Genomic DNA, 11,755 nt, shown 5'->3' with positions numbered 1-11,755 from the left:
ATGTGGTGGCAGTAGCGGTGGGATATGAACAAAGGAGAATACATCACAGGTGTTGGCTGTAGCGGTGGTATGAATACTAGAGAATCCCTAACAGTGGTGTGGCAAACAGAAATAACAACAAAAAAAGATTACTTGTGAGAGTGACTGGCAAAGAGTGTGTGGCAAAGAGTGAGTGAACTCAAACACCATGGCTGAATATATAAAGATGAAAAGAGAGGAGCTGGTGTAGAAGTGCATAACATTCAATTTACCTCACGAGGGTAAAGGGGTAGATGAATTGAGGGTAGCACTTATAGGATTTGCAACTGCCCAGCAAAAACAACCAGTCAGGGAAGAGACCCCAGAAGGATACTCAAGCAATCCTGCTTATATAGAGTACTTGAGAGAGAAGTTAAGATGGGAACATGAGTTGGAAACTGAGAGATTGAGGATGGAAGGTGCAGAGAAGGAAAAACAGCGGGAGTTGAAATTTGAGAGAATGAGAGTGGATGCTGAATTACAGGTGGAAAAGTTAAAGTTTGAAAGAGAGAAGTTTCATTCTGATGAAACAAGAAAGGACAAAAAGGAAACAAAAATAAAGGTTACACCAAAGGACTTTGCAGTGTTTGAGCCTGGACAAGATCCACAGATTTACCTCAGCACTTTTGAAAAGGCAGCTCAATTGTGGGGGCTACCAGAGGATAAATACATGCAATATTTATCAAACCTGATCAAAGGGGAATTGGCTGAGGTATACCAATATTTCCCCTCAGACAAGCCCGTCACCTATGCTGAGTTTAAAGAAGCAGTATACAAAAGATTCAGACTGGGACCTGACTATTTTAGAAAGTTGTTCCGAAACTGTCAGATCCAAGCAGGGAGGTCTTTTGTTGAACTGGGAGCTAAGTTGATGGATATATTTGGAAAGTGGATGAGTAGTGCCAAAGCTCAGTCAGTGGAAGAGGTGAAAAGCCTCATGATACCGGATCAATTATTCCATCAGTTACCACCAGAAATAAGGCTCCTGGTCAAAGACCGTTCCCCTACATCAGTGCAGGAGGCCGCAGAGATGGCGGATCACTTTGCCTCCAACAGAACTGGCTGGGTGGGGAAAACATCAAGAGAGTTTAAACCCAGACCATATAGTGCTGGCAGAAAGGATGTGGTACCACAGCGAGTGAGTCCTCCAGTAAAATCTGAAGGGCACAGGACACCCCAGAGTGGATCTGTGTACCCTAAAACAGAGGAGAAATTATGCTATAAATGTGGTAGACCGGGGCACCTACGTTTTCAATGTGAGGTTGCCAACCCCATTAGTAATCCTGCTCAGGCAAGGGCAGTAAAAATAGAACCAAAAGATCTAACCACGAAAAAGGTTCAGTTCTGCCAGATAAACTGGACAGAAGTAACAGACCTTGATTCAAGTCTGAGAGAGGAAGTGAGTGTACAAGGGGCAAATTATTGGGCATTGCTTGATACTGGTGCCGCTCAGACGTTACTGAGGCCAGATTTAATAAAATCTGAGGAAATATTACCTCAGGAAACTGTGACTATTCAAGGAGTGAGGGGTAGACCAGAAAACTTGCCTATGGCCCTAGTGAAAATGGAGTGGAGAGGCCGAGAGGGAAAATATAAACTAGGTATTAATGCCCAACAACAAGAACCAGTGATACTGGGAAGAGATGTTATGGGGGCACAAGGGAAAATATATGTGGAGACCAACCAGACAGCAACTTGGCAGAGAAACAGAAGCCATGTTAAAAGGGGCTGAAGGAAACAGGGTGGAATCTGTTTGCGAGCCTCAGGTCACCATAGCAACCCTTGGCAGGCCTGCTGAAGGAGACAAACTGTATCAAATGGTCTCTGGGGAAGAGACAGAGCATTTCAGAGAAGAACTGAATAAGGATACCAGTTTGAAGCAAATAAAGGAGCAAGCCCTGACCCAACAGATTCCTTTCACTGACAAACTGAGGAATCAAGTTGTGTGTGAGAATGGGATTTTATATAGACTGTGGATGCCCGCTGAGAGAAAGGATGAATGTGAACCAGTGAAGCAATTGATAGTACCTAGCAAATACAGAACCAGATTGCTAGAGGTAGCCCACGATGTCCCATGTGCAGGACATCTGGGAATAAAAAAGACCAAGAGGAGATTGGCTGCACACTATTATTGGCCAAACATCTCCAAAGATGTAAAACAACATTGTCTATCTTGTGGTATATGCCAAAAGGTGGGAAAAAGTGGAGTAAAGACTAAGGCACCCTTAAAGCCCCTTCCTATAATTGGACAACCCTTTTATAGAGTGGGAATAGATTTGGTGGGCCCTTTTTCCAAACCCACAAGGCATGGCAAGAAATATCTATTGGTGGTGGTGGATTTTGCCACCAGGTACCCAGACGCAGAAGCACTAAGATCTGTAGAAGCCCCTGTAGTGGCAGAGGCTTTGTTAAAAATCTTTATGAGGCTGGGTTTCCCTCATGAAGTGCTGACGGATCAAGGCAGTGTATTCATGGGAGAAGTGATGCAATGTATGTGGAAATGTTGTGGTCTAAAACATCTAAAGACCACTACTTACCATCCCGCCACTAATGGGCTAACTGAGAGATTCAATGGGGTTTTGAAGGGCATGATAAGAAGCTATGTTCAAGATCACCCACAAGACTGGGATGAACGTTTGGGATGCTTCTTATTTGCATACAGAGAAGTCCCTCAAGAGTCAACAGGCTTCTCACCCTTTGAACTGATGTTCACTAGAAAAGTGAGGGGACCTTTGGAACAGTTAAAAAATTCATGGGAAGGAACCCTGGGAGAGTACAAAACATCTGTAGTAGATTTTGTATTGGAATTCCGCAATAAATTAACATCAATGATGGAAGTAGTGAAAGAGAATTTGAGTCAAGCACAGGAGAAGCAAAGTTACTGGTATGACAGAACAGCCAGGGAACGTGTGTATGATGTGGGAGATATGGTTATGGTGTTCATACCCAGGAAACATATACCATATCTCGTGGTGCCTAGTGAAAGGCAGTAGCCACGAGCAGGTAGGAACCTGACAGGGAGAGCCAGGGAAGGGCATCACAGTGATTATCCCAAGTTCTCTTGATGAAGTGGACAAAGCATAACCTTCAGCATCTGCTAGAGGAAACCAACATTCCACACGACACTAAATAAGTCTGCCTATGAAGGATGGATGTCTGAGCCAATTCTCCTCGCTCCGAAGCTATTTTAAAAATGAAGCATATACCCACGTTAAAGTATTTACATTACAATTTGCTGTCTACGGATAAAATTCATTTTCCATGTGGCTAGAGCTACAGACAGCCACTGAGCAGAAGCCAGGACTCAGAAACCAGCAAATACTCTTGTTGCCTACAGAGAGCCCTAGGACTCCTTCAGACAACCTATTTACTAAGCATTCATCCTGATTTGCTTGTGGGCTGTTTATATGTCTCCCATTAATCATTCGTTCATTCCACACTTGTCAATGCATTTCAACATCACTTTTCTAACCACAACATGTCTGTTTCTTTTTTTTCCAAAGTGCATTTGTTGCACTAGGGCAACGAAGTGCTTTAGTTACTTTAATTGTACAAACCGAAATGTCCTAGTATGCACTTGCATTCCTCCTGAAAAATACTGTAAGCCTGGAGATGCCCCTAGCCTAGTCGTTCCTGGTCAGGAAAAGCCAATGACAAGTGAGCAGAGCCTTGGAAGCCGTTTCCGTCTACAAACATTTCAGCCTGCTCTCCTGGGGACCAGCACACAGCTGTGGCTCTGGTTTCTGGTTCTATACTAAGTAGCTACTCATGCACCACATGAATACCTTCATTCACTTCTCCTTATTCTTCATAGCTATCAATGGCTACGAGCCATGATGACTATATTCTACCTCCACTGTCAGAGGCTTCTGTATGCCAGTTTCTGGGAATCACAAGTGGGAAGAGTGCAGTTGCACTCAGGTTCTGCTTGCGGGCTTCTCATGGACATCCAGTTGGCTGCTGTGAGAACAGAATGCAGGACTAGATCGGCCTTTGGCCTGATCCAACAGGGCTCTTCTTAGTCATGGACAAAGGACAAATGTTGTGGGGAAGGGCCGTAGCTCAGTGGTAGAGCATCTGCTTTGCATGTAGAAGGTCCAAAATTCGATCCCTGGCATCTCCAGGTAGGTCTGGGAGAGAACCTTGTCTGGAATCCTGGAGAGCCGCTGGAAAGCTAGATGGACCGATTGACTGACTCCAGATAAGGGAGCTTCCCATGTCCGTCTGTCTACTAAGTAGCCTCAAATGATATCAAATGTGGGATTTTAAAATTTTATTTTAAACTCAGTAACTGTGTCTCCAGCTCTTTGGGATTTATCCCATTTGTTGGTGGGCTCCATGCCTTCATTATTATTGCTTGTTTTGGCATATTAATTTTATAAAGAATGTCACAAAGTTTCTTGGCAAGTTGTCAAGCTTCTTCCATGAGCTCAGCCTTGAAAGTGTTCTTTGTCCATCTCTAATGTATTGTAATCTGCATGATTCAGGAGAAGCATGAGCATAAATACTCAGTAGATTACCTGCATTTGCAACATACAGACAGGGAGAGGTGTATTTGCAACCCCACGCAAAATCTGTAGGAAATCTCAGCTCTGCAGTGAACCTTTTGCAAGTGTTAGTTTTGTGTGAAACCTACACATTTGATGGCAAGTCCTGGCAAAATTAACTTTTGCAGATTGAGTGGGCTGGTTTCCCCCATATCAAAGGGTGCCCATCTTGAATGCAGATTTTCTCCCAGATCAAATCAACTTGGGACCACACTGGGCTGATTTTGCAATGGACAAGGATCAAATCCCCAGGAAAAGCGTACTTATTGGGACCTAGCTCTGCAGAGTCAAATATATACTCCCATGGTTGGCTCAAGCCAGTTTGCTGCCTGGGGGCAAAGGACACGATAGCACCCATGGGCAGAAGCCAATTGGATATCTGAATCTTACTCCAGCACTAACAATGGGACAGCATCCTCCACTAAACCAAAGCATAGTAGGGCAGATCACATGCACACACCGTTCTGTCTGTTCTCTGCCCCTCAGCATCTTCTGCCTCAGGCGGCTGCCTCACTCTGCCTAATGGCAGGGCCAGGCCATACATTTCGCAGCTTGGCTCCTTGTATGTCTTGTGTATCTGATGCAATTCATGTTACTTTATGCCCTAATTTTGTCCCCCACCTCCATCATTAAAACAACTATGCACACTCTCCCAAGCTACCCTTTCCCCCTAAATATCTACAGTAGATCCAGTGTGGATCTAGAGGCTTTTGCTTATACTCATATGGTACATACAGGACAACTCTTCTCTGTGGCCAGAATTGTCTCCCAGCTCACCAGGTTATTGCAGAAATTAACCCATTTGCAATTAATAGTGAACCAAGATCCTCTAAGAAGGATCTAGCTCATAATACACCTACTGAAATTTTTGCGCCACCTAAGTCCAATTACTGGCTGAATATGAAATATCTAGAAGAAGAGGAGGAAAAAATATCTACAGCTGAAGGGAGAGGGATTTGCATCTTTTCCTTGGAAACTTTCCTGTCGCCTGTTCTGTGAAAGTGAATTGGGGTGATAGGAACAGTCTGCAGTTGGGAAAACTCAGAGATGGAAAACAAGCCCAACCCCACTCCAGCCATCCCTTTGCTCATCGATTCTAAAGGTTTGTATATCACCCTTCAACAACTTTACCAGGAAAACATACACAATGCTGTAAAAACAGTAATATAATAATAAAATACAAAATACAACATGGAGACAACTTGCAGAAACTAGCAGTAGCAAAACACCATAAACCTCAACAATGGATATAAAACTCATACTTAATATGACTTGAGTGTTTTTTTAAGTCTTAGTCCACTGCTGATATGTCAATGAAGAAGGTGCCAGGCAAACCTCTCTGGGAAGAGTAGTCTATTAAAGTGCCATAACTGAAAAAGCCCAGTCTCTGGTTGCCGTCTGCCATATTGGTGGAGGCAGGGCTAGCGCAATCATGAGACAAATTGAGACAAATTTGTAGGGACGTGGGGATGGCAGGAAACTGATGCCTCACTGCCTGCTCCCTCACTGCCAAGACTGGCCCTGCAGGTCCCAAAGAAGCCTTGTGTAGGTGAGGGTAGAGATGGGAAGGATATTGTTTCATTCCATTTTGGGGAGCGAATCTCGTTGGGCCACATCTGACAGACCATGCCCAAATCGGAAAGTGGACATACGGATTAGATCATATTTATTTATTTATTTATTTATTTATTTAATTAATTAATTTTTTATACCGCCCCATAGCCGAAGCTCTCTGGGCGGTGTACATCAAGATAAAAAACATTTCATATACAATTTAAAACCACTTGGTCAACATGATCAACAATAAGGACATACAACAACGACTAAAAAGTTAAAACATAATTAAATCCATACTGAGATGCCAATAAATAGACAATACAAAATACCAAAATACAAAGTGTTTCAATACAAAACTAAAATACTAACATACTAAGATGTTAGGATGTTAAAAAGCCTATAAGAACATAAGAAGAGCCTGCTGGATTAGATCAGTGGCACATCTAGTCCAGCATCCTCTTCTCACTGTGGCCAAGTATGGAATCAAAATCATAGAAAAGTAGAGTTGGAAAGGGCCTAGAAGTGCATTGAGTCCGACCCCCTGCTCATTGCAAGAATCCAAGTTCAAATGTACCCAACAGGTGGCTGTCCAGCTGCCTCTTGAATGCCTTTGGTGATGGAGATCCCACCACTTCTTAGGTAGTTGGTTCCATTGTCATACTGCTCTAGCAGTTAGGTTTTTCCTGATGTTCAGCTGAAATCTGGCTTCCTACAACTTATTATTACGTTCAGTATTCTGGGATGATGGAGAAGACATCCTGGGCCTCCTCCGTGTGACAACCTTTAAAGTATTTGAAGAGTTCTACCATATCTCCCCTCAGCCTTGTCTTCTCAAGGTTAGACATGCCCAGTTCTTTCAGTCTCTCCTTTATTTTCAGTCCCCTGATCATCCTTGCTCTCCTCTGAACCTGTTCCAGTTTGTCTGTTTCCTTCTTAAAGGTGTCTGGAACTGCACACAGTACTCAAGATGAAGCCTAACCAGTGCTGAATAGAGGGGAACTAGTATTTCACACAATTTGGAAACTATATTTCTGTTAATGCAGCCTAAAATAGCATTTGCCTTTTTTGCAGCCGCATCGCACTATTGGCTCATATTCAGTTTGTGATCAACAGCAATTCCAAGATCCTTCTCGCATGTAGTATTTTTGAGCCAAGTATCCCCCATCTTATAACTGTGCACTTGGTTTCTTTTTCCTAGGTGCAGAACTTTGCACTTATCCCTGTGAAATTTCATTTTATTGTTTTCAGCCCAATGTTCCAGACTATCAAGAGCACTTTGAATTTTATTCTGTCCTCCAGGGTATTAGCTATCCCATCTACATATTTCATAAGCTTTCCCTGCAGATGTCTGCAGGAAGCCTACAAGCAGGACCTGAGTGCAAGACGACTCTCCCCTCCTGCAGTTTCCAGCAACTGGTATTTGGAACCATACCGCCTCTGACTATGAAGAGCATAGCCATCATGGATAGTAGTGATGTTAAGGACAAGGAAGTGGCCAGACAGGGTCACCCCCCTGGGCTAGTTGTTAGTAAGAAGGCAGGCGGGTGAGGGGTGGACTGAGGGCAGAGGTTGGTGGGGCCTAGTGGTCCAGCTTCCACTGATCTTAAAGATGGTATCTGATGATTATTTTGGTGAATGGGTGGGCTTATATGGAGACTGGCATGTCTTCAGACATATGAGACAGCAGGACCCAGAGCAGGTGAGCAGAGCACCAGCCTGCTCTGAGCCCACAGTGTCTGCCTGCATGTGCCACCTACCTCTCCCACTGAGGTGAATGCTGGCCACACTGCATGTGCATGCCTACCATCAACCAAGATGGCGGCAGAGACATCAGTCCCTTAGGGAAGCCTTGGCCGCCATCTTCGTTGATGGCAGGCATACGCACACAGTACAGCAAGCATTCACCACAATCTGAGAGGTAGGTGGGGCATGCATGTGGGCATCGTGGGCCTGCACAGTCGTGGGGGGGGGTAGCTGGGAGCTTCCTCTCTGCAATCCGTGGCAGGGTTGGGAGTCAATGCTGCAGTGGATTGTGGAATGGGAACACTACCCACCCGCCCTAAGAAGGGGCCCTTTAGGGACCCTCAGCCAGGGCCTGACCTGGCCACTCTCTGGCACCGCAGATAAAGAGTGGTGAGCATCCAATTTGATATGTAGAAAAAGGGGGTCAAAGACCAGAATGCTGAAGTATTTTATAGAAAACTGGTTTTATTGTGAGATTTTTTTTCAAAGAAGCCCAAACTGGTTTTACTGCAGGATATTTTTCAAAGAAGCCCAACGCGTTTCAGCCTGTAATCACAGGCCTTCATCAGGGGATAATGAGCTTTTACAATGGTTAACCGAACAATTTTGGTCCTGTATTGCACTGATAACAATCCTCTTATACAATCATACAATGTATATAAAATACTTCAGCATTCTGGTCTTTGACCCCCTTTTTCTACACTCTCTGGCACCGGCCATGAGAGGAGGGATTATGTGCCCCCCCATTGCAACTCATTTCCCCTGCTCCGTACAAGTGAATGGACACTTTCATTTGTTTGTTTGTTTATAACCCACCCTTCCTCCCAGTAGGAGCCCAGGGCGGCAAACAAAAGCCGTGATCTGGGACAGGGAGGAGGACTCTGACTTTGAGGACTTGACTGAGGGTTTGAGGGAGGAGGGCTTGCAGCATCCCCAACTTCCCACTCTCCCCATGGAAGCGTAGAGAGGGCTGTCAGAGGTGCAGAGCACGCCCCCTTGTCCAGTGGCACAGGAACCACCTGACCAACTGGTAGATTCCCAGCTGGGTGCTCAGCAGATTCCCACACCTGCCGAGGCTACCAGCCCTCCTCAGTCAGAGGTGGAAGTCGAGGTCCAGCCCCTCTCCCCCTGCTCTCGTAGAATCCAGAGGCGCGAAGAGCAGCAGCCGGCGGTTTGAAGGAGCAAACGTTTGCGTGTGAAAGAGAAACCTGCTTAAGTGGGTGGTGACAAGAAGGGGGTGCTGAGTTGTTGTCTGTGACCGGAGGGAAGCTTAGTCAGCACCAGTCAGGGAAATAGTTTCTAGAAAGTGTAGTTAGTTGAATGAGTTGAAAGGCTTTTAAGACTGATGTAATCTTAATAAAAAGAGAAAACCTTACTGGACCATGTGCGCCTATGTTCCTGGGCTCTGAACAGGACACTAAAAACAGTCTAAAACATCATAAAAACAGGCTTTAAAATTATTACAACAAAACATCCTTGAAAACATTAAAATGAAACATTTTAGAAAACATCTTTTTCAAAGCTTCAAAAAGATCTTTTTTTAAAAAAAGCTTTAAAAACATATTTTTAAAAAAGCGTTAAAACATATTAAAAAGCAATTCCAATACAGACTTGGTAAAAAGCCTTCCTTTCTGGTTTTCTTTTCTGCCATTGGTTAAGCTCTGCTGTTACAGCCTTCTCCTTTTTCATTAACAACGAAAGCTTGGGATCTGAAGCGGGAAGAGTTTCTGTTTCTTGAAGCATTAATTTGTTCTGACACTCTTCCATTTGTTTCCATAGTTCTTCACAATCTTCTAAGAGTTGTTCTTTTGTACCTTCTGAACTCAGTAATGTGCTGGTGATTGTTGGAGAAACTTGTTGTTCATATAGAGACATGGTCACAGGGAGGGACGCTTCTTTGAGTCACTACCTGTGCCACCCCTCTCCACTTTTGATCTGTTCAGTTCTTTGGCATGAAAGAAAAGATGGACCAGCGCTGGCTGACTCCCAAGGGCCTGGGATGGAAAGAAGGGAATTGTGATCTTCTGCAGGATTTTCCCAATTTAGTCTAGATCCTCAGGTAGCTATAGGGGTGTAGTCATCCAGGGTTGGGGGAGGGGGTCATAGACCCCTTACTTTTTTGGAAGCAGGGTCCCAGCCAGGTCCCTATGTATGAGCCAATCATGAAAAGGGAGAATGTTAGCCACATAGAAGAGTCCTTGGCCTTTTGTGCTGATTGGATCCAAACAGAGTGAAAGGAGGTAAGTCAGCCACTGAGAAGACTCTTCTTTCATGCTGATTGGCTCCTTGGGATGTTTGTTGCTGTAGTGTGTGGACTCATCTCATCTAAGATGGAGAGCAAAGGAGACAGGGGAAAGTAGAAAAAGGAGTGTGGCTGTGAGGGGATGTGATGTGACTTTCATGAAGGGACCCTGCATTTCTGAATTTGCTGCTATACTACTGGTTACCTTTACTACCTATTGGATTGGGCTGTCCAACCAACTGAGCATGAGAACTCCCTCCAAAGGCTGATCCATCCTTACATATAAAGTGCTTTGGAGGCCAACATCAGTGACCATTAACAGCAGAAAACTATCTGAATGTCGTCTATTCCTTTGACCATCTTTCTCGACCACAAGCTGAGTTATATTATTTATTTTGCCTCTTCTTACAATTCAGAGGTCATCGTTCCCAGGCTTTATATGATGCAATATGAATGATTCATCTTTTGCGACTTGGGCTTTGTAAGGCTCTTACAAATCCCAAATCTGCTGCTAGCTTGCAGCAGTTCTCCTCTAGACTTGATCAAATGTCACTTTAAAGGTAGACAAATAATAATGTTTTAGTAAAGTTATGAACTATAAAACCCGTGTTACACGCAGGTGGAGGAAGAAATGTTTAGAATCCCACCGTGATTTATGTACATGTGGCTCACAGATGTAACCCTGCACTCTCTCTCTTTCCCTCTCTTTCACTTTTATATATTTGGACCACATCATCTCTCCCTTTAGCCCCCGCCTGTCCAAATGCTGTGCTTAATGCTTTATTAAAACTCTGTAGGGCAAAATGGAAGATTAATAATTGCTGATGACAGAAATTTGGTTTCTGTAACCCTCAGAGTGAGAGGTAAATACGATGGGAATATTTTAACCAATGTATATTCTACATCAGACAGGAAAGCTCCTATAAGACTGTCTGTGTTAAGGTTACCAGTGATTTATGGAGATGTCATCCCTGACCCCAGTTCTGGAAAGCCTCTTACAATTCCTCTTATTGTAATCATCACTTCTGCTTCATATATACCTGGAAAAATATTGCTACCAAATATTGAGGATGACGTGAAAAATATTTCAAGGTTGGCAGCTAGGATAAGGCTGGTGTTCCAGCTATGGCTTCTACTGGACAGAGATGGCCTGACCACAGTTGTCCATGCTCTGGTAATATCCCATCTGGATTGCTGCACTTGATTATACATAGGGCTGCCCTTGAAACTACAGTTTGGAAATGACAGTTAGGAGAAAATATGGTAGGCAGGTTACTAATTGGGCCTGAGTGCATGGGTCATATTTTGCTAATCCTAAAATAGTTGCATTGGCTGACAGTCCCTTTCTGGGTTCAATGCAATGAGTTTTTGTTAACCTTTAACATTCTTCAGCTTTCTCTGACCTTGTGCACTCCAGGTTTTTGGACTATAACTCCCATCATCCCTGGCCAATGGCCATGCTCGCTGGGGTTGATGGGAGCTGTAGTCCAAAACATCTTAAGGGAACCATGATTGGGGAAGGCTGCTCTACATGGCTTGGGACCTGGTTACCTTAAGGACCACCTTCTCTTGCATTTATTTATTTTAAATTTGTTTGTTTTACTCAGCGGCATCACTAGCGGGAGTGCGGGGGGGTGCGGACCTCCGG

This window comes from Rhineura floridana, chromosome 1, assembly GCF_030035675.1.
Source record: "Rhineura floridana isolate rRhiFlo1 chromosome 1, rRhiFlo1.hap2, whole genome shotgun sequence".
NCBI classification, from domain to species: Eukaryota; Metazoa; Chordata; class Lepidosauria; order Squamata; family Rhineuridae; genus Rhineura; species Rhineura floridana.
Note: the sequence above shows the minus strand (reverse complement) of the source record.